A 22078-nucleotide genomic window follows, 5' to 3' on the forward strand; every position below is an offset into this window, starting at 1 on the left:
TTTGTATTTATGTGTGTGTGAGGGAAAGAGAGAGTGTGTGTGTGTGAGAGAGAATTTGTTTAAGTTTTTTTGTTAGTGTGTGATAGAGTGTGTGTGAGAGTGTTAGTGTCTAAGTGTTTAAAGGGACATGAAACTCACATTTTTTATTTTATGATTCAGATAGGGCATATATTTGTAAATGACTTTCCAATTTTCTTCTATTATCAATTTTACTTCATTCTCCGGGTATCCTAGTTATAATTGAAGAAGCAGCAATGCACTAATGGGAGCGAACTGAACACATCATAAGCCAATCACAAGTGGCATATATGTGCAGGCACCAATCAGCAGCTTTCTCCTAAGCCTACGTAACCTAGGTATGCTTTTCAGCAAAGGATATCAAGAGAACAAAGCAAATAAGATAAAATAAGTAAAATATAAAATTGTTTAAAATGTTATGCTTTTTTTTTTTTTTTTTAAACAAATTGTGTTTAAATTCCCTAGGACTACTACACGTGGAATAATTTAAAATATACATATACATTTGCATAGTTTAAATGAAACTTACTTTATTGCTGTAAATATAATCAACCTCGTGCAGCTATTTTTATAAATAAAACAAAAGGTCGCAGGGCTTAGGGTAGCACATGTCCAGGGTCTCTCAATACCCAGAAGCACGCAAGAATGCCTCGGCCACTGATAAGCCTATTGGGCCTAGCCTATTTTTAAATACAAAAGTAGCAAGAACTAGATAAAGGCTGTGTGAATATTGCAAGTTACATTTAACATATAACATGAGAAACATGAATATTGTAAATGAAGCCGTTCTCACAGTGAATTTGAAGTTATTTCCTGCAACATTAAAATACACACACATTGCAATATGAATAATAGCAAAAACACGTATATGCATTTATATTTGATCGATGTACTTTTGCACACATCGAATAATATAACACAGTATTGCTAACCAATAAAGTTTAAACATTCAAAAAAAAAAAAAAGGCAACAGCTGGTTACTAGGGGAACTGTCAGCTGACCTGTGACTCACGTGATGGTGTTTTCTGCTGAAGATTATGTAGAGAACCTGTCAGTAGGAAGTAGCAGGATCGGCATTACAGCTGCTGGACAGTGAGTGGATTTATGTGGGTTTTGAGAAAGGGAGTGAGCGTGGAGGGATATTTGGTACTATTCTGTGAATATGGCTGAGGGTTGGTTAATGATAATGTATTTTACTAATGTGGATCATTATTTGGGTTTACTGTCATTCATCATTTTAAGAATAATTGAAGCGGTTATGCACACAGTGTAATATATGATACCTCACAGAACCCACATTAGAAAGTATCCTTTATCATTTTTAGGGGTGCTTAATGTTGGTAAAGCGTAAACAAGAATTGTATGCGTTATGGAGTATCTTTGTTAGGATAGACTTGGGTAATCATTCCCTAAATGCATTAAAGGGACATATAATGAATATGGTCATAAGGAGGAGGTTGCATCGTGTGTCTAGGGATGATACAGAAGGTAGGGGATGTTCTGTACCTAATAGGGCAACATTTTTGAGGTAGCATTAGGGTGGTAAGAATGGTACTGTGCATCCTGTATCGGACTGTAACAAGAAGATGTGGAATCTGTTGGCACTCTCCAAATAACTGATAATGATGATAATAATAATTTAAATAAGGTGTGTATTATCTATTCTTTATGTAATGGGATTGAGGATTTATGGGTAAAATATTTGCTATTGTTAATATTTTTTTAAATCTTCAACATTGTTTTAGTTTGGTTTACTATTAGATGCTAATATTTACTATTACTATTCAGCTGCCGATTTGGTTAATTCCGAGAGCAAGCGCTGAAAAAAGCGCTTTGAGTCCCACTGGGAGAAAGGCACTATATAAATACTAGTTGTTGTTATATTATTATTATTATTATTATTATTATTATTATTATTATTATTATTATTATTACTAATTAAAGCATACTGTTTTCAGTGTGTGTTAAAGGGACATGATACCCAAATGTTAAATCATATGAAAGCAATGCAGCATAGCTGTAAAAAGCTGAAACCTCTCTATCTGAAAAAGGAAGATATTTTTTTCTCGCAATTTCCTTAGTCAAAATTAAACGTTCATGATTCAGATAGAGCATGCAATTTTAAGCAACTTTCTAATTTACTCCTATTATCAATTTTTCTTTGTTCTCTTGCTATCTTTATTTGAAAAATAATGCATTTAAGCTTTTTTTTTTTTGGTTCAGACCTCTGGACAGCAGTTTTTTTTATTGGTGGGTGAATTTATCCACCAATCAGCAAGAACAACCCAGGTTGTTCACCAAAAATGGGCCGGCATCTAAACTTACATTCTTGCATTTCAAATAAAGATACCAAGAGAATGAAGGAAATTTGATAATAGGCGTAAATTAGAAAGTAGCTTAAAATGTCATGCTCTATCTGAATCACAAAATAAAAAAAACTTGGGTTCAGTGTCCTTTTAAGAGCCGGCCCATTTTTGGTTTAGAACCTAGGCTGCACTTCCTAATTTTGGCTAAATGTAGCCACCAATCCACAAGCGCTAGCCAGGATACTAAAACTAAAAATGGGCCGGCTCCTTAGCCTACATTCCTACTTTTTAAAATAAAGAAACCAAGAGAATGGAAAAAAAAAATAGAAAGTTGCTTAAAATTGCATGCTCTATCTGAATCATGAAATTTTAATTTTGACTTTAGTCGAACACTTACTATTGTGAGCTGAAGACTTTTTAAGGTAAAATATCTTCCTTTTTTACATAGAGATGTTCAGGTGATATTTTCTAGTCAGCTTTTTACAGTTATTCTGCATCACTTTCAAGAAGCATATGGGTATTATGTCCCTTTAAAATGCTGTAATTTTAATATGATGATGCTATTTTATTTGTGTGTGTGTATGTATATATATATATATATATATATATATATATATGTATATGTGTGTATATATATATATATATATATATATATATATATATATATATATATGACCTACAAAGCCCTTAACAATGCAGCCCCCCCACCTGTCCTCACTCATCAACAAATATACTCCAGCCCGTCCCCTAAGATCCAACAACGATCTACTCCTTGCCTCTTCTACCATCACCTCCTCCCATGCTAGACTACAGGACTTCTCTCGTGCGGCACCAACCCTCTGGAACGCACTTCCTCTAGCTGTCAGACTTTCCCCCAACCTCTCCTCCTTTAAACGGTCCCTAAAAACCTTCTTGTTCAGGGAAGCTTATCACCAAATCAGTAACTAATAAATTCCACTTGCCTAATAGTTCCCTCATCTAACTCCACACTAACATCATTCCCACCTTTGCAGTCCCCACCTCCTGTTTCTCACCCTCCTACCCATTTAGATTGTAAGTTCCCACGGGAACAGGGCTCCCAATTCCTCCTGTATTTGTTTGTTACATTTTGTCTGGTGTCTCATATTGTACTGTCCTTTTATCTTTGTTACCTATGAACAGCGCTGCGGAATCTGTTGGCATTTTATAAATAAAGAATAATAATAATAATAATATAATATATATTATAATAATAATGTATGATGAAAGTGCAATTTTTGTGTATATTTAGGGGCTCAGATGCACTGGTAGAGGGCGCTTATGTGATATACTTTTGTGGTGTACTGGGGGGAGATAAAATGCAGCACACTGTAACATTTTAATAAAGTTAATTGTGGATAAATATTATCAATAGTCAGTTTAAAGGGACAGTCAAACCTTTGAGATGTTTTATTATGTATAATTAACTATTTTATGTTAACAGCTTTGCAGTACACTTTCATTATTTGGAAATACACCCTACTGACTTCTCAAGGCTAACCTTGCTACATGTATTTACCTAAATGGCTTAAACAGATAACAACTGCAAAGCAATTTACTCCACATTAACTTAAAAGGAAAACTCAACTATTTACTATTGTTATTCAGACAGAGCATACAATTTTTTTAAAAAAAGTTTCCAGTTTATTTCTATTATCAAATTTGCTTCGTTCCCATATCTTCTGTGTGAAGAGATACCTAGGTAGGCATCTGCAGTACTACATAGCAGGAAATAGTGCTGCCATCTAGTGCTCTAGCAAATGGATACCATTCTTGCAAAACTGCTGCCATATAATGCTCCAGAAATGGGCCAGCTCCTAAGCATAAGTCTATGCTTTTCAACAAAAGATACAAAGAGAACAAAGACACATTAATAATAGAAGTTAATTAGAAAGTTGTTTAAAATCACACACTCTATCTGAATCATGAAAGAGAAAAAAAAATAGGTTTCATGTTTCTTTAATGACTGTGACTAGCCTTGTCTGCAGACTCAAACTCAGATTTGCTCCTCCAAATAAGGCAGTTTTGCTATTGAAAAACAATTGCAGCAAACAAGGTATTTGTTTTAAAAGAATGTTTTCACTTGGCTAATGTAATTTTATAGCATTGTGGTCCTCAAGTACGCCCAACAAGCCAGATTTTCATTATAGCTGAACCAGTGCCCAGGTGAAATAATCAGCTAATGGGTGAGAGCAGGTTAGTAACCATGGTTACTGATCAGCTGATTACTTCACTTGTGCACTGGTTCAACTATAATGAAAACCTGGCCTGTTGGGGGTACTTGAGGACCGCTGTTGAGAAACACTGTTCTATAACACTAGTTTTCAAACCTGTCCTCAGGCCTCCCTAACAGGCCAGATTTTGAGGATATAAGTAAACTAAAGCACAGGTGAAATAATAATACTGATTAGTAAACATAGTTATTAACCTGCTCTCACCCAAGGTAATCCTGAATATCTGGCCTGTTAGGGAGGTCCCAATACAGGTTTGAAAACCAGTGTTCTAAAGCAACTTACATTTCTCTTGCAAGATGTATCGAGTCCACGGATTCATCCAATACTTGTGGGATATTCTCCTTCCCAACAGGAAGTGGCAAAGAGAGCACCTACAGCAGAGCTGTCTATATAGCTCCCCCCCTAACTCCACCCCCCAGTCATTCTCTTTGCCAGCTCTAAGCAAGAGGAAGGGTAAAGTGATTGTGGTGACAAAATGTTAGTTTTTATTTTCTGCAAGCAAGAGTTTGTTATTTTAAATGGTACCGGTGTGTACTATTTACTCTCAAGCAGAAAATAGATCAAGATTTCTGCCTGGAGGAGGATGATCTTAGCATTTGTAACTAAGATCCACTGCTGTTCCCACAGAAGCTGATGAGTACAGGAAAACTTCAGTGTGGGGAACGGTTTGCATGCTATGCTGCACTGAGGTATGTTCAGTCATTTATTTCTAGAAAAACTGATATTTCAAGAAAAGGCTGACAGTATCCCCATGAGGGGAAGGCTAAGCTGTAATCAGAGACTTATTGTGGTATTACAAGCTTGCATAAGGGCTAAGTTACTTTCTGGTTGACACTTATATTTATAATAGAGCAAACGTTTTTATTGTGAGAAATATGGAAAACGTTTTTGGGGACTTTTATTTGGAGGGTTCATTTGGCTCATATTAAGGTTTTATAAAACACATGGCTGTTTGAAACGCATTAGTGTGTTACTTTAAGGCCCCACAGACATTGAGTGAGGTGGGTGGGGCCTATTTTCGCGCCTTAGATGCACAGTTGTTTTTCACTACTGGACAGCAAGCTGCAACACAGGAGGGTCCTGACTGAATTTTGGGGCCAAAACTAAGCCTTGTTCCCTCAGATTCTACCCCTAAGGGCAGGTAGGCGCCGCAGCAGAGCTGTGGCAAGGTGCTGGCTGTGTATTTTCCGGTTTTGACACTTGTCAATCCGGTTTCGTTATTAAGGGGTTAATTACTTCTTTTACTGGTGGGGCAACCTTACTAAGGCTTACTGAATATACTGTAAAAAATCGAAAAGTTTGCTGCATTTTTAAGCAGTTTTGCAGAACGTGTGCACCTTTTTTTTTTCTTAAAGGCACAGTACCGTTTTTTGAAATTGTTGTTTTTACATTGAATAAAGTGTTTTCCAAGCTTGCTTGTCTCATTACTAGACTGTTAAACATGTCTGACATCAAGGAAATTCCTTGTTCAATATGTTTAGAAGCCATTGTGGAACCCCCTCTTAGAATGTGTCCCACTTGTACTGATATGTCTATAAATCATATTGTAGCCCTTAAGAATGTAGCGATAGAGGATTCTCAGAAAGAAATGAGGTTATGCCATCTAGTTCTCCCCAAGTGTCACAACCAGTAACGCCCGCACAAGTGACGCCAAGTACCTCTAGTGCGTCTACTTCATTTACCTTACAAGACATGGCCGCAGTTATGAATTCTACCCTCACAGAGGTTTTATCTAAACTGCCTGGGTTACAAGGGAAGCGCAATAGCTCTGGGTTAAGAACAAATGCTGAGCCTTCTGATGCTTTAGTAGCCGTACCCGATATACCCTCACAATGTTCTGAAGTAGGGGTACAGGATTTGCTGTCTGAGGGAGAGATTTCTGATTCAGGAAAGACGCTCTCTCAGACAGACTCTGATATGACGGACTTTAAATTTAAGCTAGAACACCTCCGCTTGTTGCTCAGGGAGGTGTTAGTGACTCTGGATGTTTGTGACCCTATTTTGGTTCCAGAGAAATTGTGTAAAATGGACAAATACCTAGAGATTCCTGTTTACACAGATGTTTTTCCGGTCCCTAAGAGGATTGCGGACATTATTACTAAGGAGTGGGATAGACCAGGTATTCCGTTCGCTCCCCCTCCTACTTTTAAGAAAATGTTTCCCATATCTGACACCATGCGGGACTCGTGGAAGACGGTCCCTAAAGTGGAGGGAGCTATTTCTACACTGGCTAAGCATACAACTATACCTATTGAAGACAGTTGTGCTTTCAAAGATCCTATAGATAAAAAATCAGAGGGTCTCCTAAAGAAAATTTTTGTTCATCAAGGTTTTCTTCTCCAACCTATTGCGTGCATTGTTCCTGTAACTACTGCAGCTGCTTTTTTGTTCGAGGCTCTGGAAGAGGCTCTTCAGGTGGAGACCCCATTAGATGATATTCTGGATAGAATTAAGGCTCTTAAGCTGGCTAATTCTTTCATTACAGATGCCGCTTTTCAACTGGCTAAATTAGCGGCAAAGAATTCAGGTTTTGCCATTTTAGTGCGTAGAGCGTTATGGCTTAAGTCCTGGTCAGCTGATGTGTCATCAAAATCTAAGCTTTTGACCATCCCTTTCAAAGGAAAGAACCTATTCGGGCCTGAACTGAAGGAGATTATTTCAGCCATCACTGGAGGGAAAGGCCATGCGCTCCCTCAGGATAAAACATATAAAATGAGGACCAAACAAAATAATTTTCGTTCTTTTTGAAACTTCAATGGTGGTCCCGCTTCCTCTTCCCCTGCTGCAAAGCAAGAGGGGAACTTTGCTCAATCCAAATCAGTCTGGAGACCTAACTAGGCTTGGAACATGGGTAAACAGGCCAAGAAGCCTGCAGCTGCCTCCAAGACAGCATGAAGGGGTAGCCCCCGATCCGGGACCGGATCTAGTAGGGGGCAGACTCTCTTCGCTCAGGCTTGGGCAAGAGATATTCAGGATTCCTGGGCTTTAGAAATTGTTTCCCAGGGATATCTTCTGGACTTCAAAGATTCCCCCCCAAGGGGGAGATTTCACCTTTCTCAATTGTCTGCAAACCAGACAAAAAGAGAGGCGTTCTTACGCTGTGTAGAAGACCTACATACCATGGGAGTGATTCACCCAGTTCCAAAAGCGGAACAAGGGCAAGGGTTTTACTCCAACCTGTTTGTGGTTCCCAAAAATGAACGAACTTTCAGACCAATCTTGGATCTCAAGATCCTAAACAGATTCCTCAGAGTCCCATCTTTCAAGTTTGAGACTATTCGAACTATTCTGCCACTGATCCAGGAGGGTCAATATATGACCACCGTGGACTTAAAGGATGCGTATCTGCACATCCCTATTCACAGAGATCATCACCAATTTCTCAGGTTCGCCTTTCTGGACAGGCATTACCAGTTCGTGGCCCTTCCCTTCGGGTTGGCCACGGCTCCCAGAATTTTCACAAAGGTTCTAGGGTCCCTTCTGGCGGTTCTAAGACCGCGGGACATAGCAGTGCCGCCTTATCTAGACGACATCTTAATTCAAGCGTCGACTTTCCAATTAGCCAAGTCTCACATGGACATTGTGTTGGCTTTTCTGAGATCTCACGGGTGGAAGGTGAACATAAAAAAAGAGTTCTTTCTCCCCCCTCACAAGAGTTTCCTTCCTAGGAACTCTGATAGACTCGGTAGAAATTTAAAGTATTTCTGACAGAGGTCAGGAAATCAAAACTTGTAACCACTTGCCGAGCTCTTCATTCCATTCCTCGGCCGTCAGTGGCTCAGTGTATGGAGGTAATCAGACTAATGGTAGCGGCAATGGACATGGTTCCGTTTGCTCGCCTACACCTCAGACCACTGCAACTATGCATGCTCGAACAGTGGAATGGGGATTATGCAGATTTATCTCCTCAGATAGATCTGGATCAGGAGACCAGAGATTCTCTTCTCTGGTGGTTGTCACAGGTTCACCTGTCTCTGGGAATGCGTTTCCGCAGACCAGAGTGGGTCATGGTTACGACAGATGCCAGCCTACTGGGCTGGGGTGCAGTCTGGAACTCCCTGAAAGCACAGGGTTTATGGTCTCAGGAGGAGACTCTTCTCCGATAAACATTCTAGAACTGAGAGCGATATTCAATGCACTTCAGGCGTGGCCTCAACTGGCTGCGGCCAAATTCATCAGATTTCAGTTGGACAACATCACGACTGTAGCTTATATCAATCATCAAGGGGGGACACAGAGTTCTCTAGCGATGATAGAGGTTTCCAAAATAATCCAATGGGCAGAGACTCACTCTTGCCATCTTTCAGCAATCCATATCCCAGGGGTAGAGAACTGGGAGGCGGATTTCCTAAGTCGTCAGACTTTTCATCCAGGGGAGTGGGAGCTCCATCCGGAGGTATTTGCCCAACTGATTCAGCTATGGGGCACACCAGAATTGGATCTGATGGCGTCTCATCAGAACGCCAAGCTTCCTTGTTACGGGTCTAGGTCAAGGCATCCCCAGGCAGTACTGATAGATGCTCTAGCAGTGCCCTGGTCCTTCAACCTGGCCTATTTGTTTCCACCATTCCCTCTCCTTCCTCGTCTGATTGCCAGAATCAAGCAGGAGAGAGCTTCAGTGATTTTGATAGCACCTGCGTGGCCACGCAGGACTTGGTATGCAGATCTGGTGGACATGTCATCCGTTCCACCATGGACTCTGCCGCTGAGGCAGGACCTTCTGATTCAGGGTCCATTCAAACATCAAAATCTAATTTCTCTGCGTCTGACTGCTTGGAGATTGAACGCTTGATTTTAGCAAAGCATGGTTTCTCTGAGTCGGTCATTGATACCTTGATTCAGGCTCGAAAGCCTGTCACCAGGAAAATCTATCATAAGATGGCGTAAATATCTTTACTGGTGTGATTCCAAGGGTTACTCATGGAGTAAGATCAGGATTCCTAGGCTATTATCTTTTCTTCAATAAGGATTGGAAAAGGGATTATCAGCTAGTTCCTTAAAGGGACAAATATCTGCTTTGTCTATCCTTTTACACAAGCGCCTGGCGGATGTCCCAGACATTCAGGCGTTTTGTCAGGCTTTAGTTAGAATCAAGCCTGTGTTTAAACCTGTTGCTCTGCCATGGAGTTTAAATTTAGTTATTAAAGTTCTTCAACGGGTTCCGTTTGAACCTATGCATTCCATAGATATTAAGCTTCTATCTTGGAAAGTTCTGTTTTTAGTAGCTATCTCTTTGGCTCGAAGAGTTTCTGAATGATCTACTTTACAGTGTGACTCACCTTATCTTGTTTTTCATTCGGATAAGGTGGTTTTGCGTACCAAACCTGGATTCCTGCCTAAGGTTCTTTCTAATAGGAATATCAATCAGGAAATTGTTGTTCCTTCTCTGTGTCCTAATCCTTCTTCCAAGAAGGAACATTTGTTGCACAACCTAGATGTGGTTCGTGCTTTAAAGTTCTACTTACAAGCAACTAAAGATTTCCGTCAAACATCTTCATTGTTTGTTGTCTATTCTGGAAAGCGGAGAGGTCAAAAAGCTACGGCAACCTCTCTTTCTTTTTGGCTGAAAAGCATCATCCATTTGGCTTATGAGACTGCTGGCCAGCAGCATCCTAAATGGAATACAGCTCACTCTACTAGAGCCGTGGCTTCCACATGGGCTTTTAAAAATGAGGCTTCTGTTGAACAAATTTGTAAGGCGGCGACTTGGTCTTCGCTTCATACTTTTTCCAAATTTGATACTTTTGCTTCTTCTGAGGCTACTTTTGGGAGAAAGGTTCTACAAGCAGTGGTGCCTTCCGTTTAGGTACCTGTCTTGTCCCTCCCTTCATCCGTGTCCTAAAGCTTTGGTATTGGTATCCCACAAGTATTGGATGAATCCGTGGACTCGATACATCTTGCAAGAGAAAACAAAATTTATGCTTACCTGATAAATTTCTTTCTCTTGCGATGTATCGAGTCCACGGCCCGCCCTGTCTATTTAAGACAGGTAGTATATTTTATTTAAAAAATTTCAGTCACCTCTGCACCCTATAGTTTCTCCTTTTTCTTCCTAGCCTTCGGTTGAATGACTGGGGGGTGGAGTTAGGGGAGGAGCTATATAGACAGCTCTGCTGTGGGTGCTCTCTTTGCCACTTCCAGTTGGGAAGGAGTATATCCCACAAGTATTGGATGAATCCATGGACTCGATACATCGCAAGAGAAAGAAATTTATCAGGTAAGCATAAATTTTGTTTTTCAATGGCCCTCCACAAATGGGCTAAACACAGTGTGAAAGTACCGACCAGGACCAGCAATTCTTTGCAGCTCCCAAGCAGAAACAGCTAGTGACTCAAACATCTGAGCCACGTTACACTTTTCTCTCAGGATTAATAGTTTTATGCGTCTCACAAGCAGTACTTTTAACTGTGTGTTTAACCCCTATGTGGTTAAACAAATAAACTAGAATCGCTAGTGATAGCATTTTTGTCACTAGAATGGCCCTTTAACGTGGAAGGTTGCTGACATATGGAAGTAGGTAAAATATTTTGTACATAAGGGACTTTTTTTACATGTTCTTTTTGTAATGTAGCTATTTCTATCAACTTCCCTTGTGAGTTTAAAAGTAATGAGTAAGATATATAGTGCATTGCATAATCAGATCAGTGGTCGGCTATGGCTCATTACTGTATATTTGTTAAATCACTAATGTTGAAGTGCTTTGTTGTTTCCTGATCGGAACAGTCACAACAACTCTACTTATCAAAGTAAAAGTTAGCTTTTTATTACATTTCTTTAGACTTATGAGTATCAAGTAAGTGACTTGTCTTTTTTGTTCTAATTTTTAAATCATGCCATACTTATTTGTATTTGAAAGCACTGAAATCTTCTAAGCATAACTGTCTGCTAATGTCTCTAACCTAGTGTGCTGATAGGATCTTAAATAGTAAACCCAATTTTTTTCTTTCATGATTCAGATAGAGCATGTAATTTTAAAGTGCAATAAAACCGGTTGAGATTTTGTACATAAGGGATTTTTTTACATGTTCTTGTAATGTAGCTATTTCTATCAACTTCCTTTGTGAGTTTAAAAGTAATGAGTAAGATATATAGTGCATTGCATAATCAGATCAGTGGTCGGCTATGGCTCATTACTGTATATTTGTTAAATTCAGATAGAGCATGCAATTTTAAAGTGCAATAAAACAGGTTGAGATCTGTGCATATCCTAAAAGGGCTAATTAAGTAAAAAATAGTTTGCATAAAAAAATTGTTTAAAAAATTGCTGGCAAGTATTTTAAAATAATTTTCAAAAATAAGCAAAATTAGTTATCTAGCCATGCTGTCTGGATTAGACTGATCCACCCCCCTTATCAGTGTTTAGTATCAGAAACACAGGCATTGTATTTCAACTGAGTTCACAGCAGCTTATTTGCTTCTAGGCATGCTCCAGCACATAATGAGTGTTAAAGTCTTGTATTATACCAACGCAAAGGTGGATATAGATACAGCCATAATTAGAGCTGTACAATTCAGAAACTTAAAATAAAGGGTTAATGGCGAGGCACTGCAGTATAAATTTGCAGGTAAAGTAATTAAAGTACATATTATATTATTTTGTCTATATCCCAACTTGTTTTATGTATTGTCAACTTTCTAATTTACACCTATTTTCAATTTTCCTTTGTTCTCTTGCTATCTTTATTTAAAAAGCAGGAATGTAAAGCTTACCAGCCGGCCCATTTTAAGTTTAGCACCCTGGGTAGCACTTTCTTATTGGTGGATATATTCAATCCACCAATATGCAAGCATAACCCAGGTTCTCAACCAAAAATGGGCCGGCTGGTAACCTTTACATTCTTGCTTTTTAAATAAAGATACCAAGAGAATGAATAAAAATTGCTAATAGGAGTAAATTAGAAAGTTGCTTAAAATTGCATGCTCTATCTGAATCATGAAAGAAAAAAAAAAATGGGTTTAGTGTCCATTTAACACTGTGCATGTGTTTTTAGCATACTATGACAACAGTATTTGCAACAATGTATAACATTGTTATAAAAAATTTTTAAACACTGCTGCCAGAAGGATAAAGACACGTGTACACTCCTAAACTCACCTAGGATTACTCTGTAACAAAAAATACCAACTAAACTAAGCAAAATTGATAATAGTATATTGAAAAGTTGTTTAAAATGTCATGCTAGCTAATACTTTAAAGTTTAATTTTGACTTTACTGTCTCTATAAAGGGACATGTATGTCACATTTGATATATGCATAGTATATATCAGCAATTAAATGGACAGTAAACACATATTAATTATTTTTTAGCAGTCTTGCAATAATTAACATACTGGGTAAATTTTTAAAATGTTTTGGAATGTATTATCACCTTGCTTGTAGCAACCCACCACTTGCTTGATTTGGAGGAACCAATCAGGACTTGTTACTGTCATAGACAATGTTAAACAATATCATTAGTTCAGAAAAGTATTTATTGTTTTGCCTTTGTTATCATTTAATTTCTGCTGAATACACTTACCTAGTAACCTGTAAATTATGCTCCCAACAATACATAGGGGTACAACTAAGTCCCTGATGGAGCATATAATGGAACATATATTACATGTTGGGGAGGAGGTTCCTAAGACACAGGAAGCAAAACATTTTCATACACAGTCAAAAGGTATTAACTATTAACAGATACCTATGGCAAATAGAGGGCGAGATGGGTTTTAACCCCTTAATGACAACTGACATACCAGGTACGTCATGCAAAAACTGACCGTTAATGACAATAGACGTACCTGGTACCAGCAGCTCTCAGGGTATTGCCGTGATGCCTCGATATGGAGGCATCCTGCAATACCCTTTTATAAGCCTCTGATGCACAGAGAGCCACTCTATGGCCCTCTCTGCACCGGTAGCGATGGTGTTGTTTGTTGGTGGGAGCTTACCAGGGAGGTGGGTGGGCGGCCCGTCGCTACCCGGCATCCGGTTCTTGTAACTGCAATGTGCACGCCGGGAGCATGTGTGTGTGGGGGGGGGAACCACCGCCACCACTGCCACCAATGCCACCAATGAACTTTAAATTGAGAGGGAGGGGGGAAATAAATATGTCTAAAAGGATCTGGGAGGGGGAGGGGGTATTGAAGGGGGGCAGCTACACTACAGAAAAAGCTTTTTCTAAAAAAACAAACAAACAAAAAAAAAAACGTTGTTACTGACAGCTGCCAGTACCCAAGATGGGGGCAAATAGGTAGCGGGGAGAATTAGAGAGCAGTTGGGGGGGGGGGGGGGATTTACCGAGGTTGGGGGCTAAGGGGGGATCCTAAACAGCAGCATATGTAAATATTCTTAAAAAAATCAGATACCTTTAATTTTAGTACTGGCAGACTTTACGCCAGTACTTAAGATGGCGAGGACAATTGTGGGGGAGGGAAGGGAGCTGTTTGGGAGGGATCAGGGGGTGAGATGTGTTAGGTGGGAGGCTGATCTCTACACTAAAGCTGATATTAACCCTGTAATCTCCCTACAAGCTACCTAATTAACCCCTCCACTGCTGGGCATAATTCATATGTGGTGCGCAGCAGCATTTAGCGGCCTTCTAATTGCCAAAAAGCAACGCCAAAGCCATATATGTCTGCTATTTCTGAACAAAGGGGATCTCAGAGAAGCATTTACAACAATTTGTGCCATAATTGCACAAGCTGTTTGTAAATAATTTTAGTGAGAAACCTAAAGTTTGTGAAAAAATTAGTAAAAAAGTAAACCATGTTTTTTATTTGATTGCTTTTGGCGGTGAAATGGTGGCAGGAAATATACCAAAATGGGCCTAGATCAATACTATGGGTTGTCTACTACACTACACTAAAGCTAAAATTAACCCTACAAGCTCCCTTATTAACCCCTTCACTGCAGGGCATAATACACGCGTGGTGCGCAGCGGCATTTAGCGGCCTTCTAATTACCAAACAGCAACGCCAAAGCCATATATGTCTGCTATTTCTGAACAAAGGGGATCCCAGAGAAGCATTTACAACAATTTGTGCCATAATTGCAGAAGCTGTTTATAAATAATTTCAGTGAGAAACCTAAAGTTTGTGACAAAATTTGTGAAAACGTGAATAATTTTTTTTATTTGATCTAATTTGGCGGTGAAATGGTGGCATGAAATATACCAAAATGGGCCTAGATCAATACTTTGGGATGTCTTCTAAAAAAATATATATATATACATGTCAAGGGATATTCAGGGATTTCTGACAGATATCAGGGTTCCAATGTAACTAGCGCTAATTTTGAAAAGAAAGTAGTTTGGAAATAGCAAAGTGCTACTTGTATTTATTGCCCTATAACTTGCAAAGAACATGTAAACATTGGGTATTTCTAAACTCAGGACAAAATTTAGAAACTATTTAGCATGGGTGTTTTTTAGTGATTGTAGATGTGTAACAGATTTTGGGGGTCAAAGTTTGAAAAAGTGTGTTTTTTTCCATTTTTTCCTCATATTTTATAAACATTTATATAGTAAATTATAAGATATGATGAAAATAATGGTATCTTTAGAAAGTCCATTTAATGGCGAGAAAAACGGTATATAATATGTGTGGGTACAGTAAATGAGTAAGAGGAAAATTATAGCTAAACACAAACACTGCAGAAATGTAAAAATAGCCCTTGTCCTTAAGGGTAAGAAAATTGAAAAATGGTCTGGTCATTAAGGGGTTAAAGGCTGTTGCAAAATGAGGTGTTTTTTTCTAACCCTCTGAACTTGCTCTGAAGGAGAGTTGCTGCACATGTGCAAACAGGTCAGCACTGGAATATTGTGAATATTAGATTTTAAAATGGCGACGCCCATGACTAGAGGGAGGCGGGGAATAACCTTATACTATGTTTATTAAAAGTATTTAGTGTTTAATGTCCCCTTTAAAGGGACAGTCTAGTCAAAATGAAACTTTCATGATTCAGATAGGGCATGACATTTTAAACAACTTTCCATTTGACTTTTATCATTAAATTTGCTTTGTTCCCTTGGTGGTATTTTTCAAAAGCTAAACCTAGGTAGGCTCAAACTGATTTCTAAACCGTTAAAAAACGCCTCTTTGCTCAGAGCAGTTTGAAAGTTTTTCACAGTTAGACAGTACTAGTTCATGTTTGTCATATAGATACCATTGTGCTCACTCCCGTGGAGTTATCTAGGAGTCTGCGCTGATTGGATAAACTGCATGTCTGTCAAAAGCACTGAGATAAGGGGGCAGTCTGCAGAGTCTTAGGTACAAGGTAATCACAGAGGTGTTGGTTATGCAAAACTGGGGAATGGGTAATAAAGGGATTATCTATCTTTTTAAACAATAACAATTCTGGTGTAGACTGTCCCTTTAAGCACTGAATTCTAAATGACCTGCATATTATTATTTATTATTATCGGTTATTTGTAGAGCGCCAATAGATACCGCAGCGCTAAATAAAATGATACTAAATAAAATGTTTTAAAAAGCATTTTAAACTGTCTTTTTGTTAGCAAAATTTGCATTGCTTTGTAGTCCAGCAAGATATCGCCGGAAAAGCCTGTTAATCATGTTTCTTATCTACTGTGGCTAATACGGGACACATGCAAATAAGCCCCTGCATTGTGATCAAATAATCTTTATGTAGCAAGGGACACAGTTTTTTTTCAATATGATTATGCAATCAAACTGTATAGGGCTTTGCATTTTGTGTTTCATACACTTTTAAAAATTGTTTCAAATCAGAAACAGACATACACGTGTATGCTGCATATCATGTTGTGAAGTATGGGCATGTTCCAAGAGTGCAGCTTTGATAGTGTGTTCAATCATTTTTAAGGCGTGAAGTAACACAATTGTGTTGCAAATCTAGGAGGCAGCCCAACAATTTAGAAGGCAGAATTTCTGTAACATAATGATAATGTGTGCAACAATATATTGGGCTGTGAAAATTGAGCAATTTCTCATTTTAGAACTTGAAATGCACCTGCTGACTTCTCAAGAATAACTATGCTACATATCTGTCCCTAATTGGCTTTATCAGACAGAAAATGCGCCCTTGTTTGTGGACTAAAGCCCTGATTGGCTTCTCCAAATAAGGCAAATGGTAGGCAGAGTTTGGCTGTTGAAAAATGGTTGCAGTTAAAAGGATGTTAATTTTTTTTTAAATGTTAGGACTTGGCTGATATGTTCTATAGCAACACAAAATAAATGTCTTGGAAGGTGTTTACTATCCCTTTAAAGGGACATGAAACCCATTTTTTTTTTCATGATTTAGATAGAGAATACAATTATAAAAAAAAGTTTCCGATGTACTTCTATTATCAAATATACTACGCTTTCATGTTATTCTTTGTTGAAGAGATATCTAGATAGGTAGCGTGCACATGTCTGGAGCACTACATATGACAAGATCTAGTGCTCATGCTAATGTATAACATTGTTGCAAAATTGCTGTCATATAGTGCTGCAGACACGTGCACACTCCTGAACTTACCTTCCTGCTTTTCAACAAATGATACCAAGAAAACAAAGACAATTTGATAATAGAATTAAATTGGAAAGTGGTTTAAAATTGTATGCTGCATTAGAATCATGAAAGAAATAGTAGGATGCTTAAAGGGACATACAACACAACATGAGTATTCAGCAGACTGACACTGTAAGGTGACTGGAACACTGTACAGCTGCATTGTGAGGCTAGTTCTCAATGCTGCACCTACCAGGAATTCAAGCACAGCCGTGCCAGAAGTACATGCTGGGGAGGGGACAGGTCCTGCACCTCTCTCCTTTTTCATGGGGCGATGCCTGGGCACTTTTATGGGCACCAGGTCCAATTGTTTTGTTGCAACTGGTATAAAACAAATGAAGAGGTGGGTGATTCCCTGCTTACAGGTTAAAGTGCTGGTCTGACTCTCTTGTTGCCACTGGTACCCTGGAATGTGTGATCATGGAGACCTGTTGGAAAAGGAAGGAATTTTTAAAAAAAATAAAATGCTTCAACACAATAGAGAATTTTATTGTTTACACCACATTAAACTTTTAATCTCGTAAAAATGGATTTGGTTGACTCTTTGTTAGCTGTCATCATGATTCTTCCTAAATAGAAAGCAAATCTGATAGTTCTAATCTGATAGCTCTGGCATTTCTGATGTTTTTTTTATTTGTCAGCTGAGAGATCCTGCTAATGACTGCTTTTTATTTGCTGATCCTATTGTATGATTACCATCCCAGGCACTCCGATGGCGTTGTTGTGGCACAGTGCTTTGTTTATATTAGACAATATTACATTATTTGTATTAAAGTTACTGATACCCCATGGGGGTAATACTCAGAGGGCTCATACAAACAAGTAAATTGGTTTAATCTCCCTGTTAAAGGGACATGAAGGCCAACATTTTTCTTTTATGATTCAGATAGAACATACAATATTTTTAAATAATGTTCCAATTAGGGGTCCGCTGCCTTGGTGTCACAATAGACTCAGAACTCACATTCAACCCACATATACAAACGCTTACCAAATCCTGCCGTTCACACCTACGCAACATTTCCAGAATTTGTCCCTTTCTTACTCAAAAAACTACAAAAATACTTATTCATTCCCTCATTTTGTCACGCATTGATTATTGCAATCTACTCTTAAATGGCCTTCCAAAACACCGCCTCTCCTCCCTCCAATCTATTATGAATGCTTCTACTAGACTCATCCACCTAAGTCGACGATCTACATCAGCTGCTCCGCTCTGCCAGTCTCTACACTGGCTCCCCATACACTCCAGAATACAATTTAAAGTATTAGCCCTAACCTACAACGCAATCAACAGTCTAACTCCCAACTATATTTCCTCTCTCATCGTGAAATATTCCCCATCCCATCCTCTTCGATCAACCTCTGACCTACGTCTCTACACTCCTGTTATCTCTACATCCCACTCCCGCCTCCAAGACTTCGCACGTGCTGCTCCTGTCCTCTGGAACTCTCTACCCCGCTCCATTAGACTGTCTCCAACCTTGTATAGCTTCAGACGATCCTTGAAAACCCACCTATTCAGAGAGGCTTACCATCTCTCCTCCATCCCGCATCCGAACCAAACTATTACATATACATGAACTGCCTGACTCACTGCTGCAAATACAACCGATGTAGCAAGCTACCCCAACCTTATGTCTCCGCACCCTAAACCTATAGACTGTGAGCTCTCTGGAGCAGGGCCCTCTTCCTCCTGTGCTAGATCTGTTTCGTTTTGTTATGTTTTGTATTTTATCACAAATCTTTGTCATTGTATACCCCTATCATTGTACCCAGCGCTACGGAATTTGGCGGCGCTATACAAATAAATGATAATAATAATAATAATTTACTTCTATTATTAATTTTGCTTCATTATCTTGGTAACCTTTATTGAAAGAGCAGCAATGCACTACTGGAAACTATCTGATCACATCAGTAAGCCAATGACAATAGACATATATTGTCAAACACCAATCAGCAACTAGTTTCCAGCTCCTAAGCCTATCTAGGTATCCTTTTTAGCAAAGGATACCAAGAGAATACAAGTAAATTGGAAAGTTGTTTTAAAGTTGTATGCTCTATCTGAATTATGAAATAAAAAAATCTGGGCTTCATGTCCCTTTAATGGAATACCAAACTCTGCACTACACCCAAAATATGCATGCAAATGACAGTGTTAAAATGCATCGTCACTATAACCAGTAACTTTCCATTAAACAACATAAGTGAAACATCTGCAATTATTTTGTTGCCATAGAAAGGGTTTTAAACTGTAAATATAGCTATCATGCATAAAAAAGAACAAAATTAAAACATGCTGCTTCTTTTTAAAAAACAAACAAAAAACCCTCCCATCATTTTACTTTAACATATGTTCCACACAGCAGTTGTTTGAACATTATTTCTTTCATGTAATTGGCAAGAGTCCATGAGCTAGTGACGTATGGGATATACAATCCTACCAGGAGGGGCAAAGTTTCCCAAACTTCGAAATGCCTATAAATACACCCCTCACCACACCTACAATTCAGTTTTACAAACTTTGCCTCCTATGGAGGTGGTGAAGTAAAGTTTGTGCTAAGATTTCTATGTTGATATGTGCTTCTCAGCATTTTTAAGCCTGATTCCTCTCAGAGTACAGTGAATGTCAGACGGATGTGAAGGGAGTATCACCTATTGAATGCAATGGTTTTCCTCACGGGTGATCTATTTCATAGGTTCTCTGTTATCGGTCATAGAGATTCATCTCCTACCTCCTTTTTCAGATCGACGATATACTCTCATATTCCATTACCTCTACGGATAACCGTTTCAGTACTGGGTTGGCTATCTGTTATATGTGGATGGGTGTCTTTTGGTAAGTATGTTTTCATTACTTAAGACACTGTCAGCTATGGTTTGGCACTTTATGTATTTATATAAAGTTCTAAATATATGTATTGTACATATATTTGCCATGATTCAGGTTTCAGTATATTTCCTTTTTGCAGACTGTCAGTTTCATATCTGGGAAATGCTTTTTTTAGGTAAAGTCTTTTTTCCATTGACAGTCATTTTAAATTTGCGGGCAGAATTAGGCTTGCAAGGGCGCGAAATGCCAAAGTATATTGCGTCATTTTTGGCGCAAGATTTTTTTGGCGCAAAGTTACATTCAATGACGCAAATTTGTCATTTCCAGCGTATTTGTCGACGCCGAGTCCTTTCACAAGGTTGCGTCTTCAATGACGCAAGTGTATCATTTCCGGATGTTGTTAGCTCCAACATTTTTCTCTGTTTGTGCGTCATACTTGGCGCCAAATATTTTCATTATTTTAACCCCATTTCTGTATGCTTCTTGCCTTTTTTCTCTATCAGAGGGCTATGCTGTTTGCATTTTTTTCCCATTCCTGAAACTGCCATATAAGGAAATTGATAATTTTGCTTTATATGTTGTTTTTTCTCTTACATTTGCAAGATGTCTCATTCTGATCCTGTCTCAAAAATCACTGTTGGAACCCTGCTGACTGATAACAGTTCTACCAAAGCTAAGTACATTTGTTGTAATCTTGTGGAGATTATATCTCCAGCTGTGGTTTGTAATAAGTTGTCATGATTAACTTTTACGTGCAGAGAATGTGTCCATCAGTAATAGTACATTGCCTGTTGCTGTTCTTTTGACATCTAATGTACAAGATATACCTGTGAATTTATAAGAATTTATTGCTGATTCTATTCAGAAGGCTTTGTCTGTCATTCCGCCTTTTAATAAAGGTAAAGGTCTTTTAAACCTTCTCATAATATTGATGAAATTTCAAATGACCGACATACTGAATTATCCTCCTCTTATGAGGATCTATCTGATTCAGAAGATCCTTCCTCAGATATTGACACTGACAAATCTACTTATTTATTTAAAATGGAGTACATTTGTTCTTTGTTAAAGAAGTGTTGTTTGTATTGGATATTGTGGAGACTAGTCCTCTTGATATTAAAACTAGTAAACATTTCAATTCTGTTTATAAACCTCCTGTGGTTATTCCAGAGATTTTTCCAGTTCCTGATGCTATTTCTGTTATGATTTCTAAGGAATGGAATAGGCCTGGTACTTCTTTTATTCCTTCTTTAAAGGTTTTTTTTTAAAAAAGAATTGTATCCTTTGCCAGCATTTACATTGGAGTTTTGGGAAAAGATCCCCAAAGTTGATGGGGCTATCTCTACTCTTGCTTAGTGTACTACTATTCCTATGGAAGATAGTACTTCTTTTTTAAGATCCTTTAGATAGGAAACTTGAATCTTATCTAAAGGTCCGTTTTTTTGTATTGATGCTACTTTAAATAAAAGTCAATCTGTACAAATTGAACAAATATCACCAAACAACGAGGGGAGAGTTATGCCGACTAACTCGCCTCACGTGACAGTACCTGCATCTCCCGCTCGGGAGGTGCGCGATATTGTGGCGCCCAGTACATCTGGGCGGCCATTACAAATAACATTACAAGATATGGCTACTGTTATGACTGAGGTTTTGGCTAAATTACCAGAGCTAAGAGGCAAGCGTGATCACTCTGGGGTGAGAACAGAGTGCGCTGATAATGCTAGGGCCATGTCAGATACTGCGTCACAACTTGCAGAACATGAGGACGGAGAGCTTCATTCTGCGGCTGACGGTTCTGATCCAAACAGATTGGATTCAGATATTTCAAATTTTAAATTTAAGCTGGAAAACCTCCGTGTATTACTAGGGGAGGTGTTAGCGGCTCTGAATGATTGTAACACAGTTGCAATACCAGAGAAAATGTGTAGGTTGGATAAATATTTTGCTGTACCAACAAGTACTGACGTTTTTCCTATACCTAAGAGACTAACTGAAATTATTACTAAGGAGTGGGATAGACCCGGTGTGCCGTTCTCACCCCCTCCGATATTTAGAAAGATGTTTCCAATAGACACCACCACACGGGACTTATGGCAAACGGTCCCTAAGGTGGAGGGAGCAGTTTCTACTTTAGCTAAGCGTACC

General features: G+C 38.7%; 1 protein-coding gene across 1 annotated transcript in view; it reads left to right on the forward strand.

The window, feature by feature from the left end:
• Window positions 1-1027: 1027 nt before the first annotated feature.
• Window positions 1028-22078, forward strand: part of LOC128664034 (proton-coupled amino acid transporter 1) — a 495713-nt gene continuing 474662 nt past the window's right edge. The window contains exon 1 of the mRNA XM_053718686.1: window positions 1028-1110. The gene's annotated coding sequence lies outside the window, so the exon portion shown is untranslated. The remainder of the gene's footprint in view (window positions 1111-22078) is intronic.

The sequence above is a fragment of the Bombina bombina genome, chromosome 6 (assembly GCF_027579735.1).
Source record: "Bombina bombina isolate aBomBom1 chromosome 6, aBomBom1.pri, whole genome shotgun sequence".
Lineage (NCBI taxonomy): Eukaryota > Metazoa > Chordata > Amphibia > Anura > Bombinatoridae > Bombina > Bombina bombina.